The 20,000-nt window shown below is 43.3% G+C and overlaps 1 protein-coding gene across 3 annotated transcripts in view; it reads left to right on the forward strand.

Moving 5' to 3' along the window:
- Positions 1-2,376: 2,376 nt before the first annotated feature.
- LOC143300857 (inositol 1,4,5-trisphosphate-gated calcium channel ITPR2-like) overlaps positions 2,377-20,000 on the forward strand; it is a 393,676-nt gene continuing 376,052 nt past the window's right edge. For all 3 annotated transcript variants that reach the window (XM_076614816.1, XM_076614817.1, XM_076614818.1), the window contains exon 1: positions 2,377-2,741. The gene's annotated coding sequence lies outside the window, so the exon portion shown is untranslated. The remainder of the gene's footprint in view (positions 2,742-20,000) is intronic.

Consider the following 20,000-nt stretch of genomic DNA (forward strand, 5'->3'; position numbering starts at 1 on the left):
CACACACACACACACTATACACACACACACACACACACGCACGCGCACACACGCACGCACAGCACACACACATACACACACACACACACGCACACGCACACAGACACACACACACATACACACACACGCGCGCGCGCGCACGCACATACACACACACACGCACACACACACACACATACACACACACACACACACACACACACACACACACACTTGAAACGCCTTTTGATTTTCACTAGCAATTGCATTTTTTTGTTTTCAGTTTGGGGTTTGATTGTTGCTCTGTGAGTTAGGCTTGTCCAACACAGCCGTATTAACATTTTCACCTGGTCGTGCCGTTTCTCGTAACGACTGGGGCAGCTCGCAGTTGAAAAGGGACAGAGGACGGGCGAAATAGCCGAGTGGTTAAAGCGTTGGACTGTCAATCTGAGGGTCCCGGGTTCGAATCACGGTGACGGCGCCTGGTGGGTAAAGGGTGGAGATTTTTCCGATCTCCCAGGTCTACATATGTGCAGACCTGCTTAGTGCCTGAACCCCCTTCATGTGTATATGCAAGCAGAAGATCAAATACGCACGTTAAAGATCATGTAATCCATGTCAGCGTTCAGTGGGTTATGGAAACAAGAACATACCCAGCATGCACCCCCCCCGAAAACGGAGTATGGCTGCCTACATGGCGGGGTAAAAACGGTCATACACGTAAAAGCCCACTCGTGTGCATACGAGTGAACGCAGAAGAAGAAGAAAAGCGACAAAGCCGGCAAAGTGCCTGTCAAATGATGGACAGACTAGTTTGTTTTACCGTTCCCAACATTTACTGCCAAGAGCGAACAGGTTGAAGAGAAGTTGAAGCTTTTTACCCACAAACAACCATGGTTACAAAGCAAAGAGGACTCTCAATTTTCTAAGGAGCGTATAACCTATCTATCTGTCTATCTCTATCTATCTATCTATCGAGAGAGATAGAGAGAGAGAGAGATTTTTTTTTTTACTCAGAAAGAAAAAAAAAAAAAGATTCCATAAATTAAAGATGACTTAATTTTCAAGGAGCGTATTCCATCTATCTATCTGTCTGTCTGTCTGTCTGGAGAGAGAGAAAGAGAAAGAGAGAGAGAGAGAGAGAGAGAGAGAGAGAGAGAGAGAGAGAGAGAGAGAGAGGAATACACCAGTGGTAAGTGGTCAAGAATTGGAAGATGAAGATAGAAGTATGCAAGGGTATTGAATTAAAAAGAGAAGACTAGAACATACAAAAGAAGGAAATGGAGTGGAACTGAGTGGCACTAGGAAGACAACAGACAGACAGACAGACAGACAAAACCGATCACCTTGATTGCCAGATATTACGAGAAAACTGACCTGCGCAAAAACACAAAAAAAGAAAGAAAGAAAGAAAGAAAGAAAAAGCACAACTTTGGTCCGCTCCCACCGCCACACCCCCATCGTCCTCTTGTACCAATCGACCAGCACTCCTGTTTTTTTTTTATCTGTTCTTGTTTCTCTCTCTTCCCTCTCTCTCCCCCCTCTTCCTTCCTCTCTCTGCCTGCCTGCCTCTCCTTCCCTCTCCCCCCCCCTCTGTCTCTCCCTCCCTCCCTTTCTCTCCCCGGCCCTCCCTCCCTCTCTCCCTCCCCCTCTCTCCCTCCCTCTCTCCCCCTCTCTCCCCCTCTCTCTCCCCCCTCTCTTCCTCTCCCTCCCTCCCCCTCCCTCCCTTTCTCTGTCTCCCTCTCTGTCTCCCCCCTCTCTCTCACCCCCCTCTCTCCCCCCCCTCTCTCTGTGTGCCTCTCACCATCTCTATCTTCTCTCCGCCCCTCTCCCTCCAATATCATACCTGTCCGGCACTTAACTAGTTCGGACCATGTGCGCCAACAAGCAAGTGTCCACACGACCACACACAGCCCGAAGGCAACACGCAATTCACTCACGCACATACTGCCCCCTCCTCCCCCTCCTCCCCCACCCACCCACCCCACCTTCCCCAACATCCAAACCTTCCCTCCACCTCCTCAACTCCACACCACCACCACCCTCAGTACCACTCCACCCCCCCCCTCTCACCCCACCCACCTCTCTACCTGTCTGTCATCCAACCATCCCCTGTTCCCACCCGGCCAACTGAAGCATGCGGCAATCCTGTCGATGTAAAGCTTTCAGCTTGCTTTGCTGCAACAGCCATCGCGTCACACACTACGCACAACGCAGCCAAGCACAGGCACAGGCGCAAACGCACGCGCGCGCGGTCCAAGCCGTAAGCCTATCAGAGGGGAACCTGAGGTCTGGAACTTCCAGTAAAACTTTCCCCCGCCCTCCTCTCCCTTCTCCTGCCCCATCTGTGGAAATTTATGAAGTGTTACTGGCCACTTTTTTCCAGGGCTAGTTTTGGCACACACACACACCACACACACCATACGTACACACATGGAGGAAGATTCCTGAACAAGGAGAGAGAGAGAGAGAGCGACAGACAAGGGTTTCCGTTCTTCAACAGCTGTGTGACATCGGGTTGCTGTCCCGTTGGTTGTGGTATTTCTATGTGTTTTCCCTGCTGCGACTGACTGATATAAAAAAAAAAAGTTGTTTTGTAAACTGTCTGCTGTGTGGATACTTTTGAGAAAAAACTGAAGAGAGTTGTTTTGTAAACTTACCTGCTGTGTGGATACTTTTGTCCGGATTAAAAAAAAGAAAAGAAAAAAGAAAAGAAAAGAAAAAAAAAGGTGGACAGGGGATTTGGATTGGACGTTGGTGGGGTGAGTAGCTTATTTCGCCGTTTTGTTTTATTTTGTTTTTTGTTGTGGTCTCTCTTCGTTGCTTTTGGGTCGTTTTGTTTAGTTTGATTTTTAGTTCTGAACGAATCAATGAGATGAATAAAGCGTGTACAGTATTCCCGACAATGAAGCTGAGGTGTGGTTAGATGCTGGGATGTTGGTTTGGGGTAGGTTTGGTTTTGGTTTTTGTTGTTTTTTCGAGAATATTTGTTGTCGTTCAGTGTTGTTGTAGCTGTTGTTCAGATTGTAAGGCTGATACACGGTATTACTAGTTCCCTTCATTTTCATGTTCCTTGTGCTTTGTGTTGTGTCTTTGTTTTTGTTGTTGCTGTTGTTGTTTCTCTTTGTATTGCATTTTGTTGACTCGTCTGAGGGATATTCGAGGACACTTTCTTTCTTATCTATCTGTCTGTCTATCTGTTTGATTCTTTTCTGTCATATATTTCTTTTTTCTTTCTGAAATGCCGGGAACTTTTTTTGTGTGCTAAAGACTTTAAAAGAAATAAAATCAAAATATTAACGACGTTGATCAGACAATAGAGAAAACACTGCAAGACAAGATAAAACGAAGTTCTGAGGTGAAAGTTAAATGTATATACAACATGCCTATTGAACCTGACTAGTTGAATTTAATGTTAACTTGATTTAAAGAAAAAGAAAAAAAAAAGAAAAGAAAGAAAAACAAAACAACCTGACCACCAGGAAAGCTGGATTCTTGACATAAAAAAGGCTGGGGATGGAAGGGGGAGAGGGGTGGGGTGGGGTGGAGGAGGAGGAAGAGAAGGGAGAAGGACTGAGAACAGATGAGATGTATCAGGACTGGGGAGGGTGAAAATAACAATAATATTATTAATGATGATAATAAATTGTATTTATATAGCGCTGAATGTTGTGCAGAGACAAATCCGCAAAGCGCTTTCGCACCAGTCATTTACACGCGTGCATAACTCTGACACTGGAGATAGTGAAAGGGTGGGGGATTGAGAGAGAGCGAGAAAAAGAGGACAGTGAGAGAGAGAGAGAGAGAGAGAGAGAGAGAGAGAGAGAGAAGGAAGGAAGGAACTTTTTTATTGATGGAAAAAAAGGAATAAAGTTGGCTTGTTTTCATTCTGCCCTCACAAAAAAGGAAAACAATGATAGATACATAATGTAAAGGCTTAGCATTGCATAAGTTTCATATTATGTATAGATAAAATAAGAAAAAAAGGAAAGAAAAAAGAGCAACATTAGTACATGCATGAATATTACTTTGAACACACACACACACACACACACACACACACACACACACACACACACACACACACACACACACACACACACACACACAACACACACACACACACGAGCCTGTCCACATGAAAACACGTACACATAAGAATAACTTTGAAAAAACATAAGGAGAAACCAGATTAAAAACAAACAGAAAAAATATTGTTCAGTCACACAAAACATAAAAAAACATTAAACTTCACATTAATTCTTCTCTGGAACGGAAAACACAGTAAATAAACATGGCAATTTTTTTCATTACACAAAATTCATGTCTTCATTTTGTAACAATAAGTTAATTGCAATTTAAAAAAAAGATTAAACATACACTTTTCTCGTAATTTTGCACACACACAGGACATTTAGGAAGGAGATGAACTTCAGTTTCCATGTCATTGCCTTTTGGTGTTGACATCTATCTATCTATTGATAACTTTTAGATCATTTACATCAAGGCAAGACTTGACAATGGCCACTCAAAATTTAGCTATTGTAATATCTCGAAGGGGTATTTCTCTGGTTGCAGTCAAGCTCTGAATTTGCGGAATTTATCAGTAAAAGCGATCACTACGTTCCAGTTTTCCGTCCCAGTCTTGCTTATGACAGTGGACCATATTGTGACTTAACACACACACACCCACACCCACACACACACACAGAGGGCGGGGGGAGTTGGGAGGGGAGGGGAGGGGGAGCGAAAGAGGGCAAGAAAAGGTTGAAGAAGAAATCGCCTTTTCCTGTCCCAGCTAAAGATAGAGAGGCGTGGCTTTGCGCAAGATCGATCTACTCAGAGAGAGAGAGAGAGAGAGAGAGAGAGAGAGAGAGAACACACACACACACACACACACACACACACACACACACACACACACACACACACACAAGATGGAAGTAGGGTATACATATGAAATTGGTGTGTGGTGTATATTTGTCGGGTTGGGAGCCGAAGGGGGGTGGGGGACGGGGGGGGGAGGGGTTACCTCAGACAAGTTGTCCCGACTCGCCGAGTTCTTATCTCACGGGTCGGTTGGGTGAAGGAAAAGATTTGATGCCGAGGCAGAAGAAATGAGAAGTGTGAATAAGAAAGAAAGAAGAAGACGAAGAAGAAGAAGAAGAATAAAACGAGGACAGGAATGATTGTGGAATAAAATGAAATAGGGAATGGGTCAGTGGGGCAATGGAAAAGATTTAGCTGACAAGACGGAAGAAATGACACAGTGCGAGTTTTTTAAAAAAAAGGAAAAAAAAAACCCCCAAAAAAACAAAAACAAGAAGAAAGAAATACAGGAAGGAAGGAAGGAGGGAGGGAAAGAGGGGGGGGGGGGGGAACGAAGGAAGGAAAAATGGAAGGTAGGGAGGGAAGGAATGAGGAAAAGAAGGAAAGAGGGAATGAATGAATGAAAGAATGAATGAGACGGAGTGAGTTTAAAAAAAATGAAAGAAAAACAGGAAGGAAGGAAGGAAAGAGGGCAGGAAGGAAGGAAGGAAGAAATTAGACGGTGTGAGTTAAAAAGAAAGAATGACAGAAAAAGGAGGGAAGGAAGGAAGGAAGGAAGGAAGGAGGGAGAGAGTGAGACGGTGTGAGTTCCAAAGAAAGAATGACAGAAAAAAGGAGGGAGGGAAGGAAGGAAGGAAGGAAGGAGAGAGTGAGACGGTGTGAGTTCCACAGAAAGAATGACAGAAAAAGGAGGGAGGGAAGGAAGGAAGGAAGGAAGGAGAGAGTGAGACGGTGTGAGTTCTAAAGAAAGAATGACAGAAAAAAGGAGGGAGGGAGGGAAGGAAGGAAGGAAGGAGGGAGAGAGTGAGACGGTGTGAGTTCCAAAGAAAGAATGACAGAAAAAAGGAGGGAGGGAAGGAAGGAAGGAAGGAAGGAAGGAGAGAGTGAGACGGTGTGAGTTCCAAAGAAAGAATGACAGAAAAAGGAGGGAAGGAAGGAAGGAAGGAAGGAAGGAGAGAGTGAGACGGTGTGAGTTCCAAAGAAAGAATGACAGAAAAAAGGAGGGAGGGAAGGAAGGAAGGAAGGAGGGAGAGAGTGAGACGGTGTGAGTTCCAAAGAAAGAATGACAGAAAAAGGAGGGAAGGAAGGAAGAAAGCAGGGAATGAAGTAGTAGTAAGGAGGGAGGGTCGGAAGGAAGGGAGGGAGGAATGGAAATGTACGGGTCAGTGGGGCAAATGAAATACTCGCTGCCAAGACGGAAGAAATAAGGTATGAAATTTTTTTTTTTTTTTTAAAGAAGGAAAGACAGCGTAAAAATGAAGGAAGGAAGAAAGAATAAACTATATAATGAAGGAGAGAAGTCGGTGGGGCAATGGAAAAGATTTAGCTGACAAGACGAAGAAATGAGACAGTGTAAGTAAAAAAAAAGAATGAATAAAAGACAATCAGGATGGAAGGAGGGAGGGGAAGGAGGGAGGATGGTAGGAAGGTAGGGTAGGAAGGAAGAAATGAGACAGTGTGAGTGAAAAAAGAATGAATAAAAGACAATCAGAATGGAAGGAGGGAGGGGAAGGAGGGAGGATGGAAGGAAGGTAGGGTAGGAAGGAAGGAATGAGACAGTGTGAGTGAAAAGAGAATGAATAAAAGACAATCAGGATGGAAGGAGGGAGGGGAACAAGGAAGGATGGAAGGAAGGAAGAAATGAGACAGTGTAAGTAAAAAAAGAATGAATAAAAGACAATCAGGATGGAAGGAGGGAGGGGAAGGAGGGAGGATGGTAGGAAGGTAGGGTAGGAAGGAAGGAATGAGACAGTGAGTGAAAAAGAAAGGATGAAAGAAAAACAGAAAGGGAGGAGGGAGGGAAGGAAAGAGAAAAAGAAAAAAGAAAGGAAGAAAGGACGAAAGAAATGAAGGAAATGTTCGGATCAGCGGGGTAAAGGAAACACTTGCTGCCGAGACGGACGGAAGAAATCAGAAGCGTGAATAAGAAATAAAGAAAAAAAAGAAGAAAAAAAAGAAAAAAAAAAGAGAAAGAAAGTGTGGAAAGAAGAAAGAATGAAATGAAGGAAGGAAGGGAACAGTGGGGATAAATGAATGAACTACTTACTCCAAAGACGGAAGAACTGAGAAGTGTGAATTAAAAAAGGAAAGAAAGAAGAAAAAAGGAAAGAAGGAAGAAAGAATAAACTAGGAAATGAAGGAATGAATAACACGTCAGTGGGGCAACCGGGAAAAAGATTTCGCTGACGAGATGGAAGAAATGAGACAGTGTCAGTTAAAAAAAGAAGAAAGAATGAAAGAAAAAAACAGGAAGGAAGGTAGGGAAAGAGGGCGGGAATGAAGAAGAGAGAAGGGAGGAAGGAAGGAAGAAAGAAAAAAATGAACGAAGAACGTTGGAGCTAGTTGGATGAAAATGAAATACTTACTATCAAAACGGAAGAAATGAGACGGTGTGGGTAAAAAGAAAGGAAGAAAGTAACGAGTATAAGGTTGGAAGGAAGGAAGGAAGGAAGGAAGGATAAAAACAAATGAAAGGATTCATTGTGGCAAAGGAAATACTTGATGCCAAGCCGGAAGAACGAATGCAAAAGACAGACCGAAAGAAAGAAAAGTGAGGAAGGAAGGAAGGAAGGAAGAAAAATGAGGAGAGAAGGAAGGAAGGAGGGACAATGCAGAAAAAGTAGGGAGGGTAGAAGGAACTGAGGACGACGATACACCACAATGCTGTTCAACACAACACAGTACAACGCAAAGCGATTTGACACGACACGACACAGCACAGCACAGCACAGCAGCAATAGCCGAGTGGTTAAAGCGTTGGACTTTCAGTCTGAGGGTCCCGGGTTCGAATCAGGGTGACGGCGCCTGGTGGGTTAAGGGTGGAGATTTTTACAATCTCCCAGGTCAACATATGTGCAGACCTGCTAGTGCCTGAACCCCCTTCGTGTGTATATGTAAGCAGAAGATCAAATACGCACGTTAAAGATCATGTAATCCATGTCAGCGTTCGGTGGGTTATGGAAACAAGAACATATCCAGCATGCACATCCCCGAAAGCGGAGTATGGCTGCCTACATGGCGGGGTAAAAACGGTCATACACGTAAAATCCCTTTCGTGTGCATACGAGTGAATGTGGGAGTTGCAGCCCATGAACGCAGAAGAAGAAGAAGAGCAAACAGTGGCTTTTGTTGTGTTGTTTTTTGTTGTTTTGATTGCAGCAAACATCGTTGCAATCGTGCCCAGTAGCATTCAGTCACCCCCAGAGCATTTTCAGTCAGGATGGGAGACGTTCCTTAAAAACAACACTAACAACAACAACAACAACAAGAAAAGATGCGGGATTTGGAATTGGAGAGTCAGTCTTTATCTCTGTCTTGTTAATCAGTCATCGGGATTTGGAATTGGAGAGTCAGTCTTTATCTCTGTCTTGTTTATCAGTCATCTGGGCGTCTTGTCGGCTCTGCTTATCTGTTGCTTTCTGTGTGTGTCTATTTTCCTGTACATGTTGTCTGACTTTTTGTTCTGGTTTCATTCATACAGTTTTTCTCATTGCTCTCGTTGTTTTACACACTGTCATACTTTTTGTTCTTATTTCATTCATCTGGTTTTTCTCATTGCTGTTGTTGTTTTACACACTGTCTGACTTTTTGTTCTTATTTCATTCATCTGGATTTTCTCATTGCTGTCGTTGTTGTCATTATCATCATCATTATCTTGTTGTAGTAGTTGTTCTCCTCCTCCTGATGTGTCTTTTTGTTGTTGTGTTGTCCACCCAATGTTCTAGTCAGCCCTTGAGTGCAAGGATATATTTGTGTACCTATCAGAGTGGATTTCTTTTTTTTAGTTTTTACAGAATTTTGCTTGAAGACAGCACTTGTGTGTTCTGTCCTAGGTTGTTTTTCAGGGCGCTAAGTGCGTGCTGCCAACGGGACCCGGGTTAGTCGTCTGATGGAAATGACCTGACGCTCAGATTGGTTTTCAAGTCAAACGTTTGGGGGAAAGGGCGAGAGTGGGAACAAAAAACAACTGAACCCTTAGTGACAGCTGTGTTGGTAGCTGAGCGTCCTAGCCATTCTGATGGATGGATGGATTGACATGGATACTTATATAGCGCCTATCCTCGGTCAGAAACCAAACTGTAAGCGCTTTACAAACACGGGGTCATTTGCACAACAGGCTGCCTACATGGGTAGAGCCGACTGACGGCTGCCACTGGGCGCTCATCATTCGTTTCCTGTGTTATTCAATCAGATTTCAGGCACGCACACATACACACTCAGACAAACCTGTAACATTTTACGCGTATGACCGTTTTGTTTATTTACCCCGCCATGTAGGCAGCCATTCTCCGTTTTCGGAGACGTGCATGCTGGGTATGTTTCCATAACCCACCGAACGCCGACATGGATTACAGGATCTTTAACCTGCTTATTTGATCTTCTGCGTGCGTATACACACGAAGGGGGTTCAGGCACTAGCAGGTCTGCACATATGTTGACCTGGGAGATCGGAAAAATCTCCACCCTTTTCCCACCAGGCGCCGTTACCGAGATTGGAACCCGGGACCCTCAGATTGAAAGTCCAACGCTTTAACCACTCGGCTATTCTGCCGCTTTCCCTCCTTGCGGGAGCTAAGTTTGCTTAGCTTGAAGAAAGTTCCTTTCTGATTCCACGCTAATTCCATGCCCTTGTGAACACTCAGCGTTAAGCAAACTTGGCACGGCGAAGGTTCGCTCATGCAAGCCCGGCCAGATTTGTGTCATTACTGGTCTCTGTACACTGAATGACAGGGTAGGCCACACACGGCACAGACATACACTGCAGACATTGACTGAGGATGTTGCGTGTCTTCTGGTTTGTCTTTACGAGAGAGAGAGAGAGAATTTTGTTTTCTTGTTTGATTTTAAGGGGGGGTGGGGGGGAGTTAAGATTCAAGATTAAAAAACTTTATTACTCAAGGATAAAGATTTTAGGCATTGCCTTGTCTTCCAATCTGTCCTTGTGACAACAATAACAGTAACGATAAGACACAACAATAACAACAGAGAGAGAGAGAGAGAAGAAAAGACCCCGGCCCCATTTTATAAGGAGATAATGAACAGTAAACATCATGCATCAAATGCATGTCGGACACATACATGCATACATCATTTCAACACGCAGTCATTTCACAATATTCTTGTATATAAATATATGCATTTTCTTGTTATTGTTGCCCTTCATCTGCTTGTTTCTTCTCTCTCTCTTTCTCTCTCCCTCTCTCTCTCTCTCTCGTAAACTCTGCATTTATATATTTAATGCCCTGAAGATACGACAGGAATACTGTGACAACAATGATGAAAGAATTAATTTACTATGCGCAAGAAGCACTTTTGTTCTACAGGTTTAAGTTAGTATGTATTTTACATTTTGTTGTCGCTACGTGATCACCATAGTGTGTACTTTTGACCTCTTTCTAGGGGCCGGAGGCCTGGAGATTAAAGTTTTGTTCTTGTTCTTGTTCTCTCCTATTTTTTCTTTCTTTTTTTTCCTTCTTTTTAATTTTTATTTATTTATTTTTATTATTATTTTTTAATTATTATTTTCATTGATGGCTTGATGTAAAAAAGCAATTGTTGCTTATTCAATTGACCATCACGAAATAAAATCTTGATTTGACTTGACAATAACATATACCTAAGAGAGAGAGAGAGAGAGAGAGAGAGAGAGAGAGAGAGAGAGAGAGAAAGAGAGAGAGAATATTACTGGTGTTTTCCCCCCTTTTGTTTCTATCTTTGTTTTTTTTGTTGTTTTAGTTCGGGGATATTTTACTTGTTTGCATGCGCTTGTTCGTTTCTTTTATTTCTCTAACCTCCCCCCTCCCCTTCCCCTCCCCCCTCCCCTTCCCCTCCTCCTCCTCCTCCTCCCTCTCCTCCTCCCTCTTTTCTCTCCGAAGTCATCATTTCTCCTTATGTTTTTCTTTCCGGTCTTTTTTCTCTCTCTCTTCACTTTGCTGTACTTTTCTTTCTTTCCTTTCTTGTCTTTTTTCTCTCTCTTCACTTTGCTGTACTTTTCTTTCTTTCCTTTCTTGTCTTTTTTTCTCTCTCTCCCGTTTCTGTTCCAACTTGACGGGGAACGTTTGCAGGATGTTTCTCGGTTTGTGTCAACTTTCATGTTCCCGTGTGTGTGTGTGTGTGTGTGTGTGTGTGTGTGTGTGTGTGTGTGTGTGTGTGTGTGTGAGCTTGGTAATGGGTGGCGCTTGGGCGACATTAGCTGAAGACTTGTGTGTGTCCCTGTGTCTGTTTCATGGAGAGGAGAAGAAGAAGTAGTCATTGTTTTCTTCTTCCTCCTTTTTATTTATTTATTTATTCATTTATTTATTCTTCTGTTGAAATATTCATTTTATTTTATTTTTTTCAGATCGGTGGTTTCTTAGCCTGTACGTTTCGTTTGGGCTTTTTTTTTTTTTTTCCAGTGTGCGATTTTTCTCACTGCCTCGTCTTTCTTTCTTTCTGTCTTTCTTTCTTTCTCTGTCTCGTGCGCGCTCACTCGCTCGTTCGCTCTCCTTTCGTCTACACAAACACATCTCTCTCTCTCTCTCTCTCTCTCTCTCTCTCTCTCTCCTCTCTCTCCCCTACCTCTCTCTCCCTCTCTCTCACTCTCCCTCTCTCTCCCTCTCTTTCTCCCTCTCTCTCTCCCTCTCCCCTCCTCTTCCTCTCCTTCTCTGTCTCCCCGTCTCTCTCTCCCTCCTCCCTTTCTTTTCCTTCCATTTTTAAAGACACTTTTCTTTCTTCCTTCATTCCTTCATTCCTTCTTTCCTTTTAATTTTCCCTTTCCTTATCTAGTTTTTTTTTTCTCTTTCTTTTTTCTTTCTTTCTATTTGTCTCTGATTGCTATTTTCTGTCTATCCTATATCCGGTTGCGTGTTTCCATGTCTTTGGGAATTTGTTTTTCGTGTCTTTCCAATTTCTTTCATTCTTTCCATTCCATTTTTTTTTTATTTTTTCGTTTTCACTGTTTTCTTTACGAGGCTGTAAACAAATATCAAAAGATTAATCTTCTTCCTTCATTTACACACACACACACACACACACACACACACACACACACACACACACACACTCTCTCTCTCTTTATTGCTCTGTGTTGCGTGCCTAAGTGTTTTTTTTCCTTTTTGTTATACTAAGGCCTGACTAAGCGCGTTGGGTTACGCTGTTGGTCAGGCATCTGCTTGGCAGAGGTGGTGTAGCGTATATGGATTTGTCCGAACGCAGTGACGCCTCCTTGAGCTGCTGAAACTGAAACTGAAACTTTGTTATACCAAGAATCGTTACATGAGTTGACTTTCTCTCAGGCGTTGCTATGACTGATGTTTAGTTTCAGTAGTTTGGCGAACAGTGGTCACTGCTGGTGTGTGCTGGCAATGGTTTGTCCATTCTTAGTCCTCTGTGAAGGACTCTGACCCCAAACTGGCAGGCAAGATAGCGCTGCTGGCTCTTAGTTCTGCAGCCTTGTCGGCTGTTTGGCTTTTCGCAACCATCCCCACATTGACTGTCCAAAAAACCCTCTTGGCAGAAAGAGTAGGGATGTAACTTGGGCAAGACACTCTCCACTACAATCAACTTCTCGCCCAGATGGTCGGAACCTCAGTTGCTTCCTCTGCTGTGCTGTTCTGGTGTTAAGAAATTGGCAGAATGGTTAAGACCGCGTAGCTGCCAACACAGTGTCCGTGAGGGTGTGGGTTCGAATCCCGCTCTCACCCTTTCTCCCAAGTCAGACTGGACAAATCAAAGTGAGCGTTTAGTTATTCGGATTGGGACGATGAATCTGGTGCGCAGCACGCCGCTTTTAGCGTACTTGGAAAAGAACCCATGGTAAGTGTTGTCCCATGGCAAAGTTCTGTAGAAAAAAAAATCTACTCGGATAGGTAAACATATATAATATACATGCTTGCAAGGTCTGACTCAGCGTGCTGGGTTCCGCTGCTTGGGGGCATCCGGCTAGCAGATGTGGTTTGGCGTATATGGATTTGTCCGAACGCAGTGCCGCCTCCTTGAGAAAGCGAAACGGAAAGTGATAGTGTGATGGTCACGAATGACTGCCATGCTTTGCAGCGATGGATTGAATCCCTCAGGACTTCAACTAAACTGGAGTTCCATTCAGCTGTGTAGATGGTTGACTCATCGCGATCAGCACGTGCTGTGTGTGTGTGTGTGTGTGTGTGTGTGTGTGTGCGCGCGTGCGCGTGCGTGTGTGCGTGCGTGTGTGCGTGCGTGCGTGTGTGTGTGTGTGTGTGTGTGTGTGTGTGTTTCAGTTTCAGTATCAGTAGCTCAAGGAGGCGTCACTGCGTTCGGAAAAATCCATATACGCTACACCACATCTGCCAAGCAGATGCCTGACCAGCAGCGTAACCCAACGCGCTTTGTCAGGCCTTGAGAGAGAGTAGTCCGGTTGTGGAACGAATTAAATAAGGCAAGTTAGGAACAAATTGCAACAGTTTGTTTTATGTTGTTTTTGGATAGTACCTATTGTAATAAAAACATTGTGAAAAAGGGAGATTGATTGAACTCTTAGTTTGTTTATAATTTTGATGAAATGACGTCACAAATGCTCTATTTCTACAGTAGAGCTGCGCTCAGTGTAAACATGGCCAAGTGACCATTCGTTGGATAGGTATCGTTATAAATCAGCAGAATTTAACAGAATTTAGCGTGTTGATTGGGAAAATGTGCTATATCTGTATAATTTCGATGAAACTGATGATGTTAAATGCTCTATTTTTAGAACAGGACTGCGGCCAGTAAAACATGGTCGAGTAACCATTCATTGGAAAGGTTCTGATATACATTGTTTTTAATTAGCGCCATTTGCTTGCAGAATTTATATATATATATATATATATATATATATATATATATATATACCCATATTCAATAAACTGTGAAACAGTTTAGCGGTCAGTTCAAAAGCATATGGGGTGGGCCCCACATTGCAGCTTCACTTCCTTGTTGCCGTGTGTTACGCGCATGATCACAGCCTTTTCTGGCGCACGATTATGGCTCATTTTTTCAAAATACTATACACTCCCGAATACAAACCTAGCAGCCTTTTGCTGTATAAATGAAGAGAAAGGGCAAAACGTAAACTATGCAGTTAGTATGATATTAAATACCTTAACAGCTGATCATAATGCTGCCATGATAGAAAGAACATGACCAAAACGTAAGTGTTTCGGCTTCCTTCAGCATCACTTTTTTTCTCCTTAAAACACGGAACAGTGAAATATAATCAGCCACAACAACAAAAACAAATCGATGAACAAATAAATGTTATTGAACAGCCACAGTTTTCCTGTCAACATTTGAATTATGGCATTCGGTGCAAATATCGCTTCCAGCAACTGCTGAAGACTAGATCCTGCCATGATCATCCTATGGAACGAAGAAAGTTCATTTCTGTATGAAAGCCGCGAAACAGTAAGACAATGGAGTGGAGTGGGCTGCCATCTGGTTCACCGGCTACAATTATCCTTGACTTCCACAGAGAGTTTGATCAAAGGTGGTGACTGGAGTCACATGGAACTGGTTTGCCAATGCTGACAAGTCTGTGGGGTCCATTTCAATCATGGGTAGGAAGGTGAAGCAGCTTCGTCCTGGGAAGGGGCCATCACACACTGCTTGCATAGTTCCTGACCAGCCTGGTCGCGGAGAGCGTAATAGCCGTGAAATTTTCCACACGAGGTCAATGAAATTTTTTACGGCAGTATGACTGACATCAAGAAGACCATATTCTAACTTCAGCTCAGAGTTGGAAAAGTGAAATATTTTTACTGGGATTTTCCAAGTGCTTTTCACTTTTGATGGCTCTGTTACTGCTGTTGGCAGGAGTGTCAGCAGCTATCCTTCCCATGCCATGGAAGGTGCCAGTCCCATCAATTGTTTGGATGTTGTGGTCCACAGTGCCACAAACTGCGCATAACTGGTTGGGGTCAAACCTTCAGTGCCAACGCCTTGGGTCAGTGCTGCAGATTGCTCAAATCTCTTAACTTCAGCATATGAAGAAGAGAACCCTAGTTTTCTCAAATGACCAACTAAATATTTCGAACCGATCAGATGATGAACTTCAACTCCGAGACCTAATGTAAATTTGATATTACGACCTTTGGTCTTGCTACTTGGATGTCTGACCAAGAGAAGCGATCTTCAGTTGACAATCTTTTGTTGTTGTTGTTGTGAAGCAGATAATCAAGAAAGAGTTTGACTGATGGTTGAAGGTATTCTAAGTTTTTATCCAAGCTAGCAATGTCAGAACTCAGTGGGTAGTGCTCTTTCGATGTGACCATGGCCTTGGTGTCTGACAGGAGAAGTGAAGCAGCTGTTTGAATGATACGAAGTTTCTTTTTCTGTTTCGTCGTCAGTCTTTGTTTCTTTGGAAAAGTCTTTGATAATCTTTTCAACAGTTGTTTTGAAAGTAACAGCATTTGCTTTTCCTGTAATTGATGTGATAATGATGGTTTCCCCCAAAACGATCCTGTAACTTTTGTCGTGGGTTTCTTTTAGTGTAGGGTTCTTTTTTCTGTCCAGGTTTCTTAAGAAGCTGTCGCATTTTCTCTTGGAGACCTGTTAGTGTGATTTGTTCATCATCATTTTCCACCAGAAACTGTACCACTCTGAGAAATGCAGCTTTTCACTCTTCATCAGCTGGTCTACCCTTTCGTGTCGGATGGTTTAAATTCCCGTTATTGATGGTTCAAGACAAGCGCTTTGTGGAGTATTTTTGTTGTTCTAAAATTGACACTATATTGTTGGTGATGCATTGCATCTGCTGCATGCAGATCGTTAACAGACTTGATACAGTTTCTTACGGTCTGTGCCCACTGGTCGCCCCTCTCAAAACATTTCTCCAGGGGACTTTTTTCACATTCATAAGACAGAACGGCGAACACTGTGTCTGTGTCCTTACTCTATCATATGTTTCCGACTGCCCAAAGTAAGAAATTTTGTTCTAAATGGTTTGTCAACCTTTCTTCGGAGTTTAACGGGCGAGTGTTCTTCAGTTTTTTCTTCATTATGTTTCGCTCAAAGTCACTAGTTATTGAATTGGCGTTTGTATTATCGTGTTGGCATTTTTGTGAAGTCTCTGTCCAAGATGAAATGTGTAATTGTCCCCTCTCTCGGCATGATGCTTTCTGGAGTCCTTTCACAGCTTCTTCTGACTGAATAGTCTACACTGTGTTGTCGCCATCATGTTACAGTTTTACACATAAGATACAGCAATGTCCCACAAGTAAGAAAAGAAGGAAGTGGGGAAAATCAACACTTTTTTTTTCTATCAGTCATCTCATTTAGTGTGCGCTTACCATATACGAATTTTTTTCACACAAACTGCTATTTTCGCTCTTTTCACGTTTTAAGTTTTGAAAAGATATAATAATGTATTACTTTTTACGTACTTACCCACAATCATCTTGTGATAACTTCAGACACATTTCCAGTGTTTCACTGAGTAAGAAACACACACACACACACACACACACACACACACACACACACACATACACACACACACTGTGTGTGTGTGTGTGTGTGTGTGTGTGTGTGTGTGTGTGTGTGTGTGTGTGTATATAGAGAGAGAGAGCAATATAACTTTTTGACGGAAAAATCGTTCCATACAAAAAACAACTGCACACTGCCAGCGCTTTGCTCGCCAGCTTTAATCTATGCTGTTGTTTTTTAGAATTATATTTTCCAGTCACACATGACATGTATCAAAGATAAATTCATTAAAACACTTGTGTTGCTGTATTTGCACACTAGATGTAAAAGATTACCATTTTATTCACCAGGATAAGTTGCAGCAGACGACGACTCAGCGTCCGCCATCACTTGTTTATCTTATCATTTCCTGTGAGCGGCGTGGCATTCTTGCTCTGACCTCGGGGTCAGCGCGCTGCCTTGTGCATGCCGAAGTATGGCTCTCCTTGCGGACTAAAAAGCTTATCTTGGTGAAATGAATTATCTTTTATTTAATTTTAATCCACTTTCCCGTATCTCCCTTTTTCTCCCTTTTGGATATGTTGTTGCTGCTGATTTTTAGAGTGGACTGAAGCAAAAAAACTGACTGTTGCAATTTTTTCCTTGGAAAATCATTCCAGAACCGGACTATAGAGAGAGAGAGAGAGAGAGAGAGAGAGAGAGAGAGAGTGTGTATGATATTGATAAATCATAATAGACTTCCGATCCAATGAACAGCTCTCTAATCAGTTATGCGTCCATCATTATTTTCAGTCACGTGTACCTTGATAATTAACACAAAAAAGGGGGAAAAAACTAACAACAACGATCCTAAATAAGCTCTGTGTCACTATTATGAATGGCAAAGCAGTACTCGCAGTGGTATTGTGAATGCGGCGTACCTATTGTCCTGCCAGGAAACGGAGTATGATATAGGTCTGTTCGTTACCAGAGTAATTGTAAAAAAAACAAAACCCTATCACTCTTTCAATAGACGGGAAGAGCAATATCAACGAACAAACTATTACAGTCAATTATGCGGGGGTGTGGTGGTGGTGGTGGTGGTGCGTGTGGGTGGGTGGGGTTGGCGGAAATGAGGAGGGTAGCCACATTGTTGACAGCTTGTGTCGATGCAGCACAACGGGTGAATTTTGGATGATTTGCCTGTGGGTGCCGTGGTGGTGTATGGACGTGTGTTGCACGTTCACAGTCAGACACACACACACACGCACACACACACACGCGCGCACACACACACACACGCACACACACACACACTCGCACACACATACACACAGAGACAGACAGACAGACACAAAATCATACAGACAAGGACACACACACACACACACACACACACACACACACACACGAACACACACACACACACAGTGAACAGTGGTGGTATATATATATATATATATATATATATATATATATATATATATATATATATGTAGACACTGTCAGTTTCAGTGACCCGTGCCTCTCATTGTTGACGTGCAATTACCCATCAGAGGGCTGCCGCAGGCTGGCGATGTTGTCGGCATTGTTTTATGCAACACGTTGAATTTCCCAGGACACTGGTAAAGTATCATCAGCTGGCGTCGTGGCTGTTGCCGGATCCACTGAGTGGAAAGAGCCTGGATTAATAAAGCAGCTTGACTGAGTGAGAGGAGAAGGAAAAGAAGACGGAATAGCAGCAGCATTAATAAAGTAGTTTGAATGACAGACGGAAAAGACGAATAGCAGCAGCAGCAGCTTTAATAAAGTAGTTTGAATGAGGGAAGAAGAAGAAGACGACGAAATAGCAGCAACAGCAGCAGTAGTAATAGCTTTGATGAAGTATTAACAAATAGTAAAGAGTGGTAACTCTCTCCGTTCACAAGGTACACAACTTCAAGTCAGTGCTTCTTACGCTACCGATTCAGCTAGCACACAGGTAAATAAAAGGTACATTGGAACAAACCCAGACACTTCCTCAAAAAAAGGAAGCGCCGGGCCTGTCCTTATACCGATCATTTGACATGTGCACACAGCAGCAAAGACAGAAGAAATGTGCAAATATAAATTAGCTTTTATTTAAGACTGGCATAGCCTCTTTAATCCTGAACAAGCCACACAGAACACATGGACAATACACGTGGTTGCCTCGGTGGCTTTTCAAGTGGAAATTAACAAACAATGAGGCCAGGAGATGAAATGATTAACAAACAGTAAAAAGTGGTAACTCTCTCCATTTAATAAAGTAGTTCTCTACTTTAATAAAGTAGCTTAATGAGAGAAGGCGAATAAGACGAAACAGCAGCAACAGCAGCGAAACCCGCTCCACCTTCTTCTGCAACTCCCACGTTCACTCGTATGTACACGAGTGGGCTTTTACGTGTATGACCGTTTTTTTTTTTTTTACCCCGCCATGTAGGCAGCCATACTCCGTTTTCGCGGATGTGCATGCTGGATATGTTCTTGTTTCCATGACCCCCCGAACGAACGCTGACATGGATCACAGGATCTTTCACATGCGTATTTGATCTGCTTGCGTCTACACACGAAGGGGGTTCAGGCACAAGCAGGTCTGCACATTAGGTTGACCTGGGAGATCGGAAAAATCCCCCACCCTTAACTAACCCACCAGGCGCCGTTACCGAGATTGGAACCCGGGACCCTGAGATTGAAAGTCCATCGCTTTAACCACTCAGCTGTTGCGCCCGTCAAGTCCCGGTCCGAACTCAAGGACACCCGGTTCCCGAATCGTGCCCGTTAGCCACTGGTCCGCACCACCGCTGTGGGTCATCCATGGGTATCGGCAGCTGTGACGGGACACAGTGACCGTGACTTCACTGGGCAAGGCGTTCGGTCAAGTGGAACTAGTTCTTTCTACCTTTCTGTCTGTCTCTCTCTCTCTCTCGAGAGAGCAAGTTGTGCTTAGTTAATTAAAGGGAGCTTGGGAAAGGGGAGGGGTTATTGAGAAGGGTTTGTGTGTGGGTGTGGGGGGTGGTGCGTGGGGATGGGGTGAGTGTGTGTGTGTGTGTGGTAGTAGTAGTAGTAGTCTTCAGTTTAACGTCTTCCACTTTAACGATATTAGACGAAAAAAAGGGGTGGGTGTGGGAGAGGGGAGAGAGGGGTGGAGGGCGGGGCGTGGTGGGGGGAACGGTATTGGGCAGAGGGTGAAGAATGATGTGTGTGTGCGCATGTGTGTGTGTGTGTGGTGGGGAAAGATACAGAGCATTGGAAAAAATAAAACATTAAAAGGGGAGACATAGGCACAATATAGAAGGAAACACTAACATCAAACAACTGTTTCAACTATAACAAATGTCCAGTTGGACCATGCAGCAAACTTTCTGCAATAGCAGATAACATCTTGAAATTGTCAAAAATACATTCGAAAGAATTTTCCGAGAAGTTTGGTAAAACGATTTCAGACTCTGACATTCAAAGAGTATGTGTTTGCTAGAAATAGATTCTCCACATATGCATTTAACATCTCTGCTGAACTTTGTTATAAAAGCGTTCAGCTTTATCATATTTGACAATGC

The sequence above is a fragment of the Babylonia areolata genome, chromosome 26 (assembly GCF_041734735.1).
Source record: "Babylonia areolata isolate BAREFJ2019XMU chromosome 26, ASM4173473v1, whole genome shotgun sequence".
Classification (NCBI taxonomy): Eukaryota; Metazoa; Mollusca; class Gastropoda; order Neogastropoda; family Buccinidae; genus Babylonia; species Babylonia areolata.